Here is a 16,941-nt window from a genome sequence, read left to right on the forward strand (position 1 = left end):
AGACTTGGCTAGGAGTTGGTGATGTTGGTGGTTGGGTACATGGGTGTTCAGCATACCACTCTGCTGCTTTATATGTTTGAAATTTTGCATAATGTTTTAAGTTCATAAAAGCTGGGAAAAATGTGCAATGAGGGATTCTCATCTTGCTGGTTCTTGCCACACGATATTTACTTCCTAAGGACATGTGCTCTTGGACAAGAGATAAGGCTGTGGGGAGGCCTGCCAGGAGCTGGGAAGGGCTGGAGAACAGACAGGGAGACCACCACCCGGGGATGAGGAAAGTGCCCCAAACATGCTGAAGACAGAGTGCTGTCCTGCCTCTCAAGGACCTCTGAGCCTGGAGAAGAAAACATTCATTATTGTCCCTGTGCACTCCTTTTGAACTCAGTGAAGATTATTTTTTAGCAGACAGCCATGATAGCAGAGCGGACAAGTATTCCGACCTCACTTTCTTCAACTGGAAAGTGGGAAGAATCACACGTACCCCACTTCCCAGGGTGTGGGGTAAATGAAATGAATGGTCCTAAAGTGCCCTAGCACTGATAAAGACTGGGTCTGATTGAGGGGGTTTTGGCAGATGTTGACCTTCAGCCTGTCAGGACCACGGGGGCTATCCCGTGGTGGGCACTCTCATATGTAGGTGCTCCACTTAAACATATAGGTTAAGTGTGAGTCAAGGCACACATTCTGTGAGAGCACTGGGGGCCGGGCGTCCTGCCGAGTGTCGGCCCCCTTGGGTGTCACACAGCAGCCACTGCTGGCCTCCTCCCTCCCCAGAGGAGCCACCCCTGCCGTGCACCCCTGGGAAGAACAGGAACGGAGCCCCCAGAGTTTTCTCTCTAGATGAAGAATGAGTTAGAAAATGAAAAATAGGGCACTACCCACTCTGGGCTGTGGCTTTGAATGGAGAAATGCATCCTAAGAAAACAGATCTTTGGCAGATCAGCTCACTCTCAAAGAGGGGGACAAGGGCTGCACAGACAGACACCTGCTCTGTGCTCAGTGGCGCCCCCACAGGGAGCTTCTGGAGCAGGCATGATGGCCTCCAGACACCAGGGGCCAGCCTAACACACCCTCCAGGCATCGGAGGGACCCACCAAAGGTGACCTGGCAACAGACACACTTCCAAGACAAATCTAAGTAGCCCGGGCATGCAGAGGAGGAAATCCCAGGGATGCAAGATGGCCCACACCGCCAGCTCTTGAGTCTTTGCCATTTGCCCCCAGGCAACTGGTGAGTAGCTTCCTGCAAGACAAGCTTCAGCCAGAAGAGAGTGTTGGTGAGGGACCCACAGGCTACAGAACTGGCAGGGACATGGCAGGCAATAAAACCAGAAGGTAGGCTGGGGGCTGAGAGAGCAGCCACACCAAGTCTTTGGATTCTTGCTCTAGAACCTCCTGCCAAGCAGATGAAAGGTCTGTCCCATCCCAACATGCTCCACATCCTCTCCTTCCGCTGTCCATGGGACCCCCCGCATTTTCTGTGCCTTCATCCCAATAAGGAAGCAGAAAGGAGACCCCAGGAAGGTCTGAATGTTTTCCAAAGCTCCTTGGAGTTTGAGATCTTAGAAACGCATTCATGGGATTACTCAGAAAGCCCCCTGGCTCCAGAGAAGAGAGCAGCCTCTGTTTGAGCCCTTCAGAGCTTCAGTGCCTGGGTTCATATCCTGCCTCTGCTGTTTACCAGCTCTGTAACAGAGGGCAAGGTACTTAGCCTCTGCACCTTAGTCTCCCGGTCTGTAAAAAGAGTAACAGTGACTCTGTTGGGTCATTGCCTACAACAAGAAAGCTTGAAGTTTTCATAGAAAATAACTCAGAGACATGCACAGCACTGCTCTCTGCACAAGCCAGAAGCCCCAAAGGTCTGTGCTTCTTCCTAGCAGGATGCATTCACAGAGACCACCAAGCTGTGGAGGCACAGGCCCTGAGTCCGGAGCAGGAGTGGGTTTAGTGTCTTAAGAAAGGGAAGCTCCTCTCACAGGGAGCTTCTGGAGCTCTGAGCACCTGAGCTCAGTGCAGCCAGCTTACCCAGTGCAGCCCGCCTGTGCCCACTTTGGGTTTTGTGCAGGACAAGCAGAATACATCACTCACATTGAAGCTGGGCTTGTTAAACTCATCAGCCAGAGGCTGAAAGGCAGGCTGGCAGCCCTCTGGAGGACGGGCCCACGTGGGCAAACCTGGGGAGAGCCAGCCTTGCGGAGGCCAGGCCTGCACAGAGGGTGTGAGGAACCTACCAGCCTCAGAGCAGGGTTGGGCTTCCTTGGGATGGAGACGAAAGAGTTAAGTCGACTCTGGGCTCCAGAGGGCGGCTCTACAGCTATAAACAGTGAGCCAAGGGAGGGAGGGAGCTGACACAGGATGTGGCCAGGGCCCGAGCTGTCTGATTATTAACTTCACTTTTATTTGGAGGGGGATTCGATTCTCTGTTTTACTTCCCATCAAGGAAGTGAAAGCCCAGGTCTCGGAGGGGCCTGGTTTCAAATTGTTTTGTCACAGCTCATTTATTTTTCCTCTTAAATAAATAAACAAAACCACCTCTTTGTTTTCCCCTGAATGAATGTTCAGCAAATTATCTGTGGGTGAGGCATGAAAGGGGTTTTCTGGAGTCTTTCGTGGGGGCACTTGGGCTTTTTCTTTTAAAAGGAAAAAAGCAAAGATTCTTCCTTTAGCTTTGACCTTCTCCAAGACTGTCAAGGCACTTTCTTTTCTGTCTCATCTTGAGATGGCAGCCTGAAATCACAGCCTCAAGCCCAATCAGACACACAGACTTTCCTTTGCTGGTCCTTGGGGCCAGCCTTCACATGTCACAGGCTCCAACCCCAAGGCCACACAGAGGAAGCAACAAGAACACTCGGAGCTCAGTGGTTAGTTAGTCCTCTTGGTCAGCTAGGACCCATGGGGTTTTTTTTCCTATGGCACTTTGGTGTTTCCACTAAAAATAACAAAGCAATTAAACACAAAAGGATTCCATCACAGGGCTTAATAAAACCCACTACATGTTCCTTTGCTCAAGGTTCAAAATATTTGTTAAATTCGTTTACAACACCAAAACCATTCAATAATCTCTTGACTCTTGGAATAACCCTTTCCTGTATGACCTACATATGGGAGGGACCAAGTGGGGTGCAAAGACCACTGTCACACAGTCCCTACCCTCCCGGTGCCCACAGTTCAGAGAGGAGAGAGGAAAACAGGAGCTCCTACAGCAGAGGCCAGTGGAACCAACAGGTGGGCAGGGAGGGAAAAGACAGGCTCTGCTGGAAATGAGGGGGGAAATGGAGGATAGTTTCCTGATGGAGCTTATATTTAAGCTGGATCTTGAAGAACCGATGCTATTAAGAAGAAAGGATATGCGAAGAGCTGAAAAGTACTCAAATGACAGACAATATCAATCTGTGAACCAGGTCCGATACAAGACCATGGGACTGGTGGAGGCTGGAGGGCCTATGGTTCTTCAAATGGCATTCAGAAAGGCGGCTAAAGTCCTCACGGTGGAGAGGAGGTCAAAGGAGCAAGCCACTTCAATTCCGCTTCAGCTGCGAGTCCCTGGCTTGGCTTGGAGACGGGCCTGCGTGTGAAGAAGCTGCTGTTTATGCTGTGAAATACACTTGTCTAGGGGGAGGTGGGGGGCGCGGACAGACGCTGGGCTCGTCCCAGACACCTGAAGACGACCACCACCAGGAGCAACGTTTGGTGCCTGTTCGCTGCCTCTAGCTTTCTGATCCTGGAATAAGGGGCAAAGAAGGAAGGAGTGACTTTAACAAATCCACTTCACTTACAAAGGCTCGGGCTCCTGATGCTATATAGGATATGGGATGGGGTTTCCAAAGACCACCACCACCCCGGGGGGAGTTGCCAGGATCTAAGGTTTTCTTCTAGGTCTTGGAAATTCCCGCTCTGTCCCCCGTGGCATCGCAGCTTCCAACCCTCAAGGTGCCCTCGCCGCCGCGCTGGGCGGGCGCCGCGGCCACGAGGGGGTTAAGGCGCCGCCAAGATGGCCGCCTTGTTTTGCACTTCTGAGGGGTCACGCGGGAGGCTGCCCTTTGCCTCCGGGGAGGCAGTCAAGGTCCCGCCGCCCTCCCCGGGCGGGCGCTCTGCCCTCAGCGGCCGGACGGCGCCTCCTCCCCTGCGCGGCCCGCACTTTCGGGGCCGCTGAACTTTCCAGGCCCCAAGCGAGCCAAACTCCCAACCTTCCAGGCAGCAGGCCTGGCCTTGGATGGGGCGAGGCAGGGAGGCAGGGAGGCCCCCCACCCACCCTCGGCGATACCCGGGCCGGGGGTGCGCTCCAGCCGGGCCCCTTCGGCCTCTGAGAACGTCTGGAGGCCCTGTGAGCCGAGACCGCAGCCTGGGCCGCGATTCCTACTTCTTGTCTCTTGCCTGAAGCCGCCCCTGCAGTCTCCCGGAAGGCCTCCGAAGGCTGCTCCCGCCTGCAACCGGGCAGGGGCGCGATGCACGTGGTCGCACTGCCCTCCAGTGGCCGGTGTGCCGAACAGCACGGCGGGCCGGGGCAGGGGTCCCGGTGAGGACCCAGTGTCCCGTACACTCGGCCGGACGGCCTGCCTTAGAAAAGGGCTGCCCCTTGCTGCTTTTGAAGACGTGGCCTTGCTCATCCCCAGTGCCTTTTATAGGCGGCCCTTTGCCGCGGTGACCACTAATCCAACAGCAGGGCATTTGCTTCCGCCAGTGGTTCTTGACCTCTTGTGTGCCCCCTTCTGGGTGCCCAGTTGCTTCAAACCCAGATTGCTAGGTCCTACACCCAAGGTCAGGGAATCTGCATTTCCTTGCTAACAAGTTCCCAGGAGCCGCTCCTGGGGAGACATTTATAGAACCACTGGCCCAGGGGCTCCTCCTGTCCTGAGGATCCTGTTATTCACTCATTGGGTGTGTAATACGCCCTGCTGGGCGCTGAAGACCAGAAGTGACCGTCACCAAGTTCCCACATCACCAGGCCCCCTATAACAGAAAAGACAGATTCGTTTAAACAGATAATCTCATAAATAAATACGGTTCCATTTGAAAAAGTGTTCAAATTCCTCTGAAGGAAAAGAATAAGCTGCTCAAAGAACTTGTATGCATGGAAAACTATTTCAGAGTTGGGATGAGGAGGCTGTTGTTCCCTCTCTGAGGAAGCTCTAAGCTGAGGCCGACAGGAGGAGGAAAAAGATGTCAGAGAGGTGGGAGAGGGCCTGAGGCAGCAGGTAGAGCAGGCGAGAAGCTGTAGACGGTGAAAGGAGATGCAGAGACTGGAAGGATGGAACTGGATGGTAGAAGGGGAGGGGATGTAGAGGGTCAGAGGCCCCAGGTCTATGCATCTGGTACCCAAAGACCCCACTTCAAAAGGGGCAACATGCAGAGAAACCTGAACAATTAGCCACCCTCCTCAGGGCCCAGGAATCGTGTCCCACCAGAGGAAATCTCAGCCAAGTGCCCTGGGCCCATGAACTTACTGCTCCCTGAACCAGATTGGTGCGGGCTTCTCCCCCAAACCTGAAGGAGAGCCACATTTGATGGATCCAGGTGAGCAGTGGTAGGAAGACGCGCTGTACCATCTACCCATCTGCACACTGGGCGTTTCATCTCCTCCCTACTGTGGGTACAGGATACAGCCATTTTTCCAATGAGCATTTTTAATTATCTGTGTGTCTGCTCTGGAGTCACTACAGTGACACATGAGGTGTGCCACAAGGGGCATGGCCTGCCCGCTGGACTGTCCTGTAGGGCAGGGAGATGGAGGACCCCATCCCTGATCCCAGTCTTAGTTCCTAGCTAGCTGCCTGAACCCACATCCCACCCACATATCCCTGGGGCAGCTCCTGGAGGGGAAGGTGGGCAGGGAAGAAGATGGCAAAGGGAGGCTGAGAACTCTACTGTGGGGATGTTGTGTGTGTGCACACACACTCGCTCATTCATGTCTGAGTCTTTGTGACTCCTTGGACTGTAACCCTCCAGGCTCCTTTGTCCATGGGATTCTCCAGGCAAGAATACTGGAGTGGGTTGCCATTTCCTTCTCCAGGGCATCTTCCCAACCCAGGGATCAAACCCACATATCTTGTGTCTCCTGCATTTGCAGGTGGATTCTTTACCACTGCACCATTTACTTGGTATCAATGCCAGTTTGATGGCAGGGGTGAGGTGACCTCCAGCCACTCCACTGCCTCTATTCCTCAAGCTTAATCTCTAAGTATCTTCTCATTAGAGAAGTGACCTTGCACAGTCACTGCCCTCTCCAGTTTTCTCATCGGAAAAATGGGGGTGGAGATGAGTTGTATTAGATGATCTCCAAGGTGTTTTGATCCAGGCCTAGCCCATCAGCCCATGGCTGGAGGGATGGATGAAGAGAAGGTTTCTGCTCAGTGACCCTGCAACTATGCAAAGTCAGGCCTTGGTGCTAATCACCTCCAGGTTGCGGGGAGGGAGAGAAGAGCATCTGGAAATCTGTTGCAGCTTCAGAGTCAAACCAGTCCAGTTCAAATACTGGCTCGGCTCCTGACTCACTGTGTGATCTCCAGCAAGTGGCTCAACCTCTCTGAGCCTCAGCTTCCTCACTTGAGAAATGAGGATAACATAGGACCTTACCTCATCAGGTTGTTCTGCAGATGCACAGTGATAGCTAACCGCTTATCAAGCACTTACTCCATGTGAGATGGCACACTAAGGGCTTCTCAGGAATGACATGAGGTCACGCACGTAGTCCTGGATCGCTGCCGGCGAGGAGTGACGTTTGATAATGAGAGCCCCAGTTGTTATCATTTCACAATCGCCCCCTGGTGCTTTGCACAGGCGGGTGCGTTCAGTAGACCGGAGGGGCTTAGCAAGCCCCCGGCACACAGGAAGCACTCAATAAAAGATGGCCTTTATTATTAAGACAGAAGGGACCCTTGTGAAGAGTTGCTGCAGCAAGGAGAAGTGGGGGAGGGTGGGCTGAGAGCAGGGCGCACCCGCTTCTCCCCAGGCAGGCCAGGCCCCGGGCTGCCTGGTTAGCCACTGCCCGGGCTGCGATGTCAGCTCTTACTCACCCTTCCCAGAGAGCTGCTAATTAGCCTCCTCGCAGCCAGGAGCTCCCCAGATGAAAGGTGCCTAATACACATGCAAGGCGTGACCCCCATATTTATAACCAAGGTTCCCTTGGGTGAGGAAGGCCCGGAGGCGGGGAGACAGGCCAGATCAGGGCCTCACCTTCTTTATGACAGAGGTTCTCAGGGAAGGGAGCTGTGCTGGGGTGGTTGCGAGCCTGAGAAAAAGGCTTCAGGGCAGTGGGTGTGGGACACCCAGGTCCTGGGAGTAGGAGGAGCTGGGTGGTTGAGGGGGAGGAACGCTCCAGGCCTCAGGCTGCATCTCGGACCAGGAGCTCAAGGTGGGGATGGTGGTAGCCCTGACCTCACAGCACTTAGGACAGTAGGCCTGCCACCCTCTGGCCTTTGCTCCTTCCATAGACATTGATTAAGCACCTACTCTGTGCACCTACTTCATGGCAAATAGATGGGGAAACAGTGGAAACAGTGTCAGACTTTATTTTTCTGGGCTCCAAAATCACTACAGATGGTGATTGCAGCCATGAAATTAAAAGACGCATACTCCTTGGAAGGAAAGTTATGACCAACCTAGACAGCATATTAAAAAGCAGAGACATTACTTTGTCAACAAAGATCCATCTAGTCAAGGTTATGGTTTTTCCAGTGGTCATGTGTGGATGTGAGAGTTGGACTATAAAGAAAGCTGAGTGCCGAAGAATTAATGCTTTTGAACTGTGGTGTTGGAGAAGACTCTTGAGAGTCCCTTGGACTGCAAGGAGATCCAACCAGTCCATCCTAAAGGAGATCAGTCCTGGGTGTTCATTGCAGGGACTGATGCTGAAGCTGAAACTCCAATATTTTGGCCACCTCATTCGAAGAGCTGACTCATTGGAAAAGACCCTGATGCTGAGAGGGATTGGGGGCAAGAGGAGAAGGGGACGACAGAGGATGAGATGGCTGGATGGCATCACCGACTCGATGGACATGGGTTTGGGTGGACTCCGGGAGTTGGTGATGTACAGGGAGGCCTGGTGTGCTATGGTCCATGGGGCCCCAGAGAGTCGGACACAACTGAGCAACTGAACTGAACTCTGTCAGGCACTGGGTGTGCTGGGAATACCAACGTGGACACGCCAGATCAAGCAGACCTCCCCACCATGGACTCACATTCTGTGTGGAAGACAAACAAGAAACACAAGCACCGAGTGATCCCTGATACTCTCCCTGACAGTGGCCTGCACTGTGAACAAGACAGGACTGAGGTACAGGGATACGACAGAGGTGATGCGTCAAACGCAGCAGTCACACGTGCTTGCTAAGGCAGGTCTGGGCAGATTAAGAAACGGACCGAGGGTGAAGGACCATCCCATAGCTGCCCAGCAAATCCAAGGCTGGAGCCTGGGTCCGCAGCGCGGGAACCTTGACCACAGCTGGTGAAGCGGCTGCAGAAGTCCTCTCTAGCTCTGGTTAAAGGGCGCGCTCGCTGCCTGGCCTCATCTGTGCACTCCCGGCCCTGTGCACTGGCCACAGTCTGGAGTCGGGGGGCAGGGGGGCAGCGAGGGTTACGGCTGCTAGGCCGCACCTCGGTCCCACATCTCTCTCCATTATCCCAACTGCCCGGCGAGGTCAGTAACAACCCCATAATGTTCATTCAGGTGAGAGTCACATACTGGAAAACGAACCCTCTTAGAGTGACCAGTTCAGTGGCATCTAGCACACGCCCAGAGTGCAGCCCCCATCTCTACAGAGCTGCAGCTCATTCTCTCCAGCCCAGAAGAGAACTTGTGTGCATTAAGCAGTTGCTTTCCATCCCCTTTCCCCACAGCCCCTGGAAACCACCAGTCTATTTTCCATCTCTGGATTTGCCTGTTCGGGATGCACCCTGTACCCAGATCTTTAGGCCTGGCTTCGGTCACGGGACCTGTGTTCAAGGTTCACCCACACTATAGTATTCTGTTTTTTGGCTGAATACTGTTCCATTGTATGTAAGCATCTCTGTAAGCAGTTTACAGACAAGGAAGCACTCAAACCAGCAACACCCAAAGGTCACAGCCGGTCCACACAAGATTGGATCCCAGCCTGAGTCCACACAGGCCATTTCCACGAGCGGGCTTGCTCCCCGGAGCGTGGGCCCGAGTCCCAGGATGGGAGAGGGCTGCCTCTGGGAGTGGACTCTGGCACCCCCAGGTGAGGCCCCGCCTCTTCTCAGCACAGGTTCTCAGTGTGGGCAAAGTGGCCTCCCAGTCACCCTGCTCCAGGTCAGCCCAGAGCGTGGCTGAAGAGGCTGCCTCCTTGAGTGGAATTCCAGGTCCCTGCCAACCTCAGGGCACTCCTGGGCCCCAAATCCTCCCTCTCAGCTGGGTCACGAGGCTGGCAGGCACCTCAATCCAGGGGCAGCCTGGTGGGCTGGCCAGGTCAGGAGCACTGGACCCCAGCTGGCTGATGGCCCTGGGCAGAGCTCCCCACCCCCCCAGCAAGTAGATACCTTGACCCACAAGCATTTATTAAGCACCCATTTGCTAGGTGGCACGCGACTCCTGCCTTTACAGTGGCTCCCTCGCTGAGGGAGGCACCAACCCTTGCACAGAAAGTGGGTTCTGGGACCCAGTAACAGAACGGAGTTGGGGAGTCCCTGAACTCGGTCAAGAAGGCTGCACATGTGCCAGACCTGCCAGCCTCCCTCTACAGGGCAGGTGGAGGGCACAAGGCAGGCTACACATAGACCACTGGGATACCCTCGCAGGATGCCCACCTGGGCTCCTCGATGCCCCAGCAGGATGAGATATTCACTGTCCATGTACCCTGACCTGACCGCTTGCCTGCCTAGCATCCATTCATTCATTCATCCCGTTGTGTTGACCAGTGCCCATCTAGGGTGTGTGTGTGTGTTAAGTCACTTCACTTGAGTCTGACTCTTTGCGACTCTATAGACTGTAGCCCCCTCCAGGGTCCTCTCTTCAGGGATTCTCCAGGCAAGAAAACTGGAGTGGGTTGCCATGCCCTCCTCCAGGGCATCTTACCAGCCCAGAGATCGAACCTGGGTCTCTTACATCTCCTGCATTGGCAGATGAGTTCTTTAACAGTAGCACCACCTGGGAAGAGGATACAATGTTTTTTTAAAATGTCAAATAGTCCTTGTCCTTTGGGAGTTTGAAACTGAGTGGACTCTGCAAACTAACAGTGACCATGTGGCCTGGTGCAAGGAGCCCAGAGCCAGGGCCCCCACTCCATGGGCAGCCACTGCTCGAGCGTGAGTGTGAGCAGCTCCCATGTGTCCCGCAGCTGAGCCCGTTTCTAGACAACAAGCTCCTCACCCCAGACATGTACACTCCCCCCATCCATACACACGATAGGTTCACTCGGCAAATCAGGCTGAAAACATGGGCCTGGGGCGCTTTGGGTTCCTTAACCGCTACCCCTACCTGCACTCCCATCCAGGATCCAGAATTTTGCCAGCCAGGAAATGTCCCCTGAAAGTTCCCCTGAGGATTCACAGAGGGGAGAGAAGGACCCCCCAGAGCCCCCAAAGGGCACCATTGCATGGCTCCTGAAGGCTGTCCTGGGGGGTGCTGGGCTGAGCTGAATGACTCGGGAACTCCCCCAGGCTGGTACATGGCCAATGCCCACAGTGGCCTCCCCTCGGTGCCAGGCACATGCTCAGCACGGCACATGCATTTCTTAAACCACTAAGATTTTTATCAGTGACCAGCCCAAGGTGCCCGGACCAGTGGAGAGTTTGCAGTGTGGTCTGATCCACCCCGAAGTCCACACCCACAGTTGTACACATTATCCCCGAGACAAGGCTGGTATCCAACGCTCCCCCATATACCGGGCAGCCTCCTGACTGTCTGCAGGAGAGGGAAGTGACCCCCTTTCACCTCAAGTCCCACCCCAACCTGCTCCTGCCAGCTCCCCTCGCCCACCCCAACTGACTCTTCCTGCGGTCAGGAAGCACCTTCTGCTCCCAAGGAGCCCCCAGAGGGCCTATGGAAGGAAGAGAATGAGGTGGGGATGGACAGGTCCATGTATAGGCCTCGGAGGGGAGGGGAAATGACCCTTGGAGGGGTCAGATGCTCTAAGCCGCCCCTCTCCACAGCTGTCATGCAGACCTTGCAGCAAAAGGGGAGGGAGCAAGCTGGTTCTTCCAGGTGTCTTGGCTGACCTGATGCAACCCCAGAGTGCCCTGCAGGCCAGAAGGCAGAGGAAGGGGTGTGTGGGAAGGTGGTGATTATCGACCCCCATTTGAGGGCTGGGTGTGAGGGCCACCTGCCCAGGGAGGACAGCCTGGCCAAGAGGCAGGGATGAGCCCCTGCCTGTCCCGGGTATAGCCTGAGGCACAGGGCAGCCATGGGAAACAGGCCAAGTGGAGTCCCCACAGCCTGGACATGGCCACTGAGAGGCCCAGTGACCACAGCCGCATTCCCTGGGCTCTGGTTAAAGCACCTTAGTTAATCCCGAATCCAATCTTTATGCCCACTGTGGGAGGAAGAAGGTCCCCATTTTGCAGATGAGGAGACTGAGGCTCGGAGAGTTGAGAAATGTTCCCATTGCCATGCGGCCTGGAAACAGTACAGTCAGGATTCACATCTGGTCTCTCTGACCCCAAAAGCTTTGCCCTCGGTCACTTAGAGCTTCCCTAATGGCTGAGTTCAGTGCCAAGACCGGCAACTGAGCTGTTCAGACACCCTCTGAATGAGAGGGTGAGAGGACAAGGGAGTGGACAAGTGGGCAGTGGGCAGCATGAGTGAGGGCAGAAGTATCTCCACTTCCACAGCCACCGAGCCATTGAGCAAGTGGACAGGTAGGCAGGTAGACTAGGACCCAAATGGTAGGACAGCTAAAGGGCTCAGAAGGGAAAAGCAACCACTGCTCCATCGAATGGCCTCTGGAGGACAGGAAGGAACGAGGTTTCTGGGAAGCTGGGTGGCCCATCTAGTGCTGGCTGATCGTGAAGAATACCCTGTAGATCTCCCTCCCGAGACAGCAAATCTCCAAAACAAGGGGCCCTGCCTGCCAGGTACACACGCTCCATGACCAAGTACCGGGCCCGCCTGGTCAGTCATCGACCGGCCATTGCTTGATTGCGTAAGAGGACCCCAGGCCAGGCGTTGCCCTGCCAACCCCTGCTGGGAGGAAAAGAGGAACAAGAGATCCATTGGTCCTTCCTGAGGTGGAGGTGGGGGTGGTGGCCGAGAGGGCCTTGCTGCGGCCTCCTGCAGGGAGGTAGGCCTGGCCAGGACAGCAGCTCTGCCCTGCAGCCGCCGGGCCCTGGGGTCAGTGCCCAGGCCTGTTTGCCAAAGGGATTGGGTACAAGCTAGCATGGAAGTAGCTCACCAAGGGGTCATTGCCAAGGGCTGGGGGAGTAGGGGATGGGGGGAGATCTGAGGTCCAAGGAGGTAACAGGGCTATGAAGGGTGGGGTCAGGGTGCACAGAAAACCGTTCAACAGCTTGGTTCCCTCCCCTGTGCCCACCGACCTGTGTGAACCCCCTGAGCCAAGGAAATCTTTAAGGGGACAGAAACCAGTACTGCCCTCCTTGGCCTTTCCATGCGGGGTTCCTTGGTCTTCTTAGCCCCTTATCCTCAAACGAGGACCTTCTGAAACTATACTCCATTGGAAAATGCCACAGAGGTCAGTGTGGACCCTGAGCTGGGCACAGTGAGAGGCTGGGTTGGGGGGCAGGGAACGGCCCAGCCTCAACACAAGCCCTGAAGAGGAGGCGTGTGCCCCCTGGTGGCTCTGTGTGGAACAGACATGTGGAACCACACTCCCCAGACAGGACTTCTAGGAGAGCAGCCTCCACGCAGCCTCCTACAGGCTCTCAGTTCAGGAACATCTAAATAATCCAGAAATTCCTAAGCGGGAGTGGGGGGTGGGTAATACAATTTACACAAAAGGTCATTGTGAGGATTGCACAATATGCGCAGTCCTCTCAGCGTGACATTCTGCAAATAATAATAATGACACAGTGACTCGGGAGGTAGGTGTTTATTGTTTCCAGTTTTCATGAAATGGGGGCTTGCTCAGATGCACTCAAAGAGTAACTGGCAGAACCCAGATTTGAACCTAGGTGGGATGCCAAGCTTGTACCATGTTTTAGGCACTATAACCACCCAGATCTTAACAAGAGACCGTTTCCAGCCAATGGGTAGCTTTTTCTCTCCTGTCTCCTGCTTCCAAGAGGCTGCACTAATGGGGAGAAGACAGAGAAATGAACCTTCCTCTTCGCATGTTCAAAGGGTCAGTGTTAAATCTTTGCGTGTCCTGCACTTTACAAAGGACTTTCCCCTGGGTTACCTCACTTGCACTTCACACCAGCCCTGTGAGGGAGGGGGCTGTGGCCCTCAACAACATGCAACCCTAAAGTCAGTGGTTCACATAACTTCCAGCCCTGCATCCACATAAGCCCCACCTGGGGCCAAATCCAATACCCAATATTCCTGTAAAAATCCACTCACAGAAAATATTTGCAAAACATATGTGATGAGGGACCAGTATTCAGGATATAGAAAGAACTCATATAACTCAGTAGAAAAAGGACAACCCCACCTAAAGACAGAAGATTTGAACAAACACTTCTCAAAAGAAGACATGTGAATGGCCAATAAGCACATAAAAGAAGATAATCAACATCATTAGTCATCATTAGGAAGTATAAAATAACACATTATACACCCACCACCATGGTGGAAATTGAAAAGCCTGACAAAGCCACATGCTAATGAGACTGTTAACGGGAACACTCATACACTGTTGGTAAATGTATAAAGTTGTACAACCACTCTGGAAAAAAGTCTAGTGATTTCTTATAAAAACGAAACCTATACCTCTTCCATGACCCAGCAATTACACTTCTTAGGTATTTACCCAAGAGAAATGAGGATATATGTTCACAAAAAAGACTCATAGGGGAATGTTCCTAGTAGCCTTATTCGTAATAACCAAAAACCCAGAAACAGGCCAGCAGATGTACAGACCGTGGCATACCTACATGAGAGCACACTCCTCAGCAACAAACAGGGACGAATTTCTGAAACGCACGACACAAAATCAAAATCATTATGTGAGTGACAAAAGTATTACACAAGATAACCTATTGTCTGATCCTATTTATATGGAGTTCTAAAACTGGCAGAGTAATCAATGGTGGGAAAATAATCACAATGGCAGTTGCCTCTAGGGGCTAGGGTAGGGATTGCCTGGGGAGAGAACTTTCTAGTTGCCAGTAATGCTTTATATCTTGATTGGAGTCTCGTTTCATTATTAGATGCATTGATTGAAAATTCAAAGAGACAGTTGTTATGAACATTTCATGGTGTATAATTTTTTTTTTTTTTTTTTTTTTGCTTTCCTGGTGGCTCAGCAGTACGGAATCTGCCTACAAATACAGGAGATAGGGGTTCGACCCCTGGGTCGGGAAGATCCTCTGGAGGAGGGCTTGGCAAGCCACTCCAGTATTGCTGCTGGAGAATCTCATGGACGGAGAAGCCTGGCAGGCTACAGTCCATGGGATCGCAAAGAGTCGGACATGACTTACTGACTAAACAACAATGACAACAACAAACCTTCTTTTACCCCAAAGGAAAAAAAATTATAAACAAATACTGAATTCTAGTTAACAGCTTGCACATGGAAACACTGAGGAAGACGTGTGCCCAGCCCATCTCGCCAGCCCTCCTTCCACTTGCCCCACCAACCACTGCTGACAGCTGGGCTTCTCCAGCACCAGCAAGCAAGCAGATCGCCGGGACAGCCTCATAAGAAGCTCCTTCTGAATGAGTGCACCTGGGCTGGGGCCCAAGCGTCTGCATCTCTAACAAGCTCCAGGTGATGCTGCTGCCAGTCCTCGGACCACACTTTGAGTAGCAAAGACTTTGAATGTTACCTTCTGACAAAGATAATTCCTCTATCGGGATCCACCAAATGAAGGTCACCCCAGTGGCCTGGCCCATGTCCCAAATCTAAACAAACCTCAGTCGGGCCTCAGTTATTGACACACCTCACCGAGGAGACCTAACATGCACCGGTGGCAATCCTCTAAGACAGCTGGAGCTAGCTTACCGGGCCCTAGAAAAGAGGATCCGCTGGCCTTATAAGGAAACCCTCACCTCATAGCCGGTTATGCTCGGTATCCTTGTTACTGCTTCTAATGCTCGATGAAACCCTTGCCCCAGAATCCTCAGGAAGGGTGCTCCACCCCTTGTGAGGCCATATACTCCCCCAACCCATGGAGTGTCTTCCCTTGAATAAAGGACACTAAAGCTCATTAGGAAATTGTTTTATTTCATCACCTGACACTTCCTGCCTCTTCTCTTTGGCTCCCACTGCTCCCCTCCTGCTTGCCTTGCCTTGACCACCCTGTGATTGGCTCTCTGAGTGCCCATCCGTTTCCCACCTTTCCCCACCTTCCTCTTCCAGTGGGTAACAACTCCTACTGATGATGATGATGAATGATAGTGACGACAACCATCTGTGACACTTATTAGGTGCGTGGACTGCGCTGCACACTTTATGAGCATCGCTTTGTGATTAATCCTTTTAACAGCCCTATGAAGTTGATACTAATACTGTTCCCATTTTACAGATGAGGAAACTGAGGTACAGAGAGGTTACACATTTGCCTGAGGTCCCAAAGTCTTGGTCATCTGTATGTTTCCTCTGGCTCCAATTACTACCAGCCTCATGGTAACGACTGTTGTGACTGCATGTGCACACTCACACACCTGTTTTCTCTCTCCACTGACATCATGTTGTCTTTCAAAGTAGGGACAATAATGCTGTCTGTCTCTCTCCCTCCTTCCCAGCCCCTCACCCTCATCAGCATGCAGGCATGCTAAGCCGCTTCAGTCGTGCCTGACTCTGCGACTCTATGGACAGTAGCCCACCAGGCTCCCCTGTCCATGAGATTCTCCAGGCAGCAATACTGGAGTGGCTTGCCAAGCCCTCCTCCAGGGGATCTTCCCAACCCAGGGGTCGAACCCACGTCTCTTACATCACCTGCGTTGGCAGGCAGGTTCTTTACCTCTAGAGCCTTTGCCACATCAGGATCTCTTGTTCAAAATGGAACATGACACAAGTCTCAGCCCACCTGTCATGGGGCCACAGATGCCCCACTAGTCCTCCCACAGGGTGCTGGCATGGGCACCCCCAGCTTGGAGCTCTCCCTGCGGAGTGGGCCTCCCAGGCCACCCCTTCCGGTTCAGCCCATCTCTGCTCCTAGCTCCTTTCAGTCTTCCCTCCCATCCCAGGGTGTCCAGAGCCTAAAGCAGCCAGCCTGGGCCCCGCTCCACCTGCCCTCTGAAGGGGACCCCACGAAAGTCTCCTCTGCTCCCACCCCACACACTACCCCCTGCACCACAGGCTCTGTGAGAGCAGGGAGGGACCAGGCCCCTCTGCGGTAGAAGGGTCTCCCCGGCTGGCCTGAGGTCGGAGCAGGGAGGTCCCCGCCCCCTTGAGTAACCTTGCCGGCTGCTAGGTGTCTCCATCACCTTCCAGCCAAGACCGGAGGCATCTCCCACGTGGAGCCCTAACCATGTCCCGCAGTTCCCAGCCCTCCCCAGCACCCCCTCCATCCTCCCTCAAGGCCCTGCTTGGTTTCTCTCCTCCTCCCTAAGACCGAGGAGGGAGGAGATTTTACTTCCCCAGACAAGCTCAGCAATGCAGTGTCTCCTCCTAAGAGGTTAAGGCTAATTGCTCTTCCCAGAAGAAAAGCCTCCGAGGTTTTCCTTGTGGTGAGGTAGGAGGTTTGAAAATTACATGTTCGAGGCAACATCGGGTGACTATATTAAGTCCAGTTCACAGTCGGACGGCTACTGGGCAGCACGAGCGCCACCTGCTGGCCCAAAGCAGAATACCGGCGCGGTCCCGGGCGGGGAGGCCAGCACCGCTACTCCGCGGGGGTGGGGAGTCCTGACGAAGGCACGACGCAC

At 53.6% G+C, this 16,941-nt stretch overlaps 2 long non-coding RNA genes across 2 annotated transcripts; one reads left to right on the forward strand and one right to left on the reverse strand.

Moving 5' to 3' along the window:
* Nucleotides 1-3,429: 3,429 nt before the first annotated feature.
* Nucleotides 3,430-4,421, reverse strand: LOC129621718 (uncharacterized). Its single transcript, XR_008699645.1, has 2 exons — nt 4,255-4,421; nt 3,430-3,723 (listed from the first exon to the last, which is right to left on the reverse strand). It is a non-coding gene; the product is annotated as an uncharacterized LOC129621718 (long non-coding RNA).
* A 9,517-nt stretch (nt 4,422-13,938) lies between these two features.
* On the forward strand, nt 13,939-15,376 carry LOC129621720 (uncharacterized). Its single transcript, XR_008699647.1, has 2 exons — nt 13,939-14,075; nt 14,379-15,376. It is a non-coding gene; the product is annotated as an uncharacterized LOC129621720 (long non-coding RNA).
* Nucleotides 15,377-16,941: the final 1,565 nt, after the last annotated feature.

The sequence above is a fragment of the Bubalus kerabau genome, chromosome 10 (assembly GCF_029407905.1).
Source record: "Bubalus kerabau isolate K-KA32 ecotype Philippines breed swamp buffalo chromosome 10, PCC_UOA_SB_1v2, whole genome shotgun sequence".
Taxonomy (NCBI): domain Eukaryota; kingdom Metazoa; phylum Chordata; class Mammalia; order Artiodactyla; family Bovidae; genus Bubalus; species Bubalus kerabau.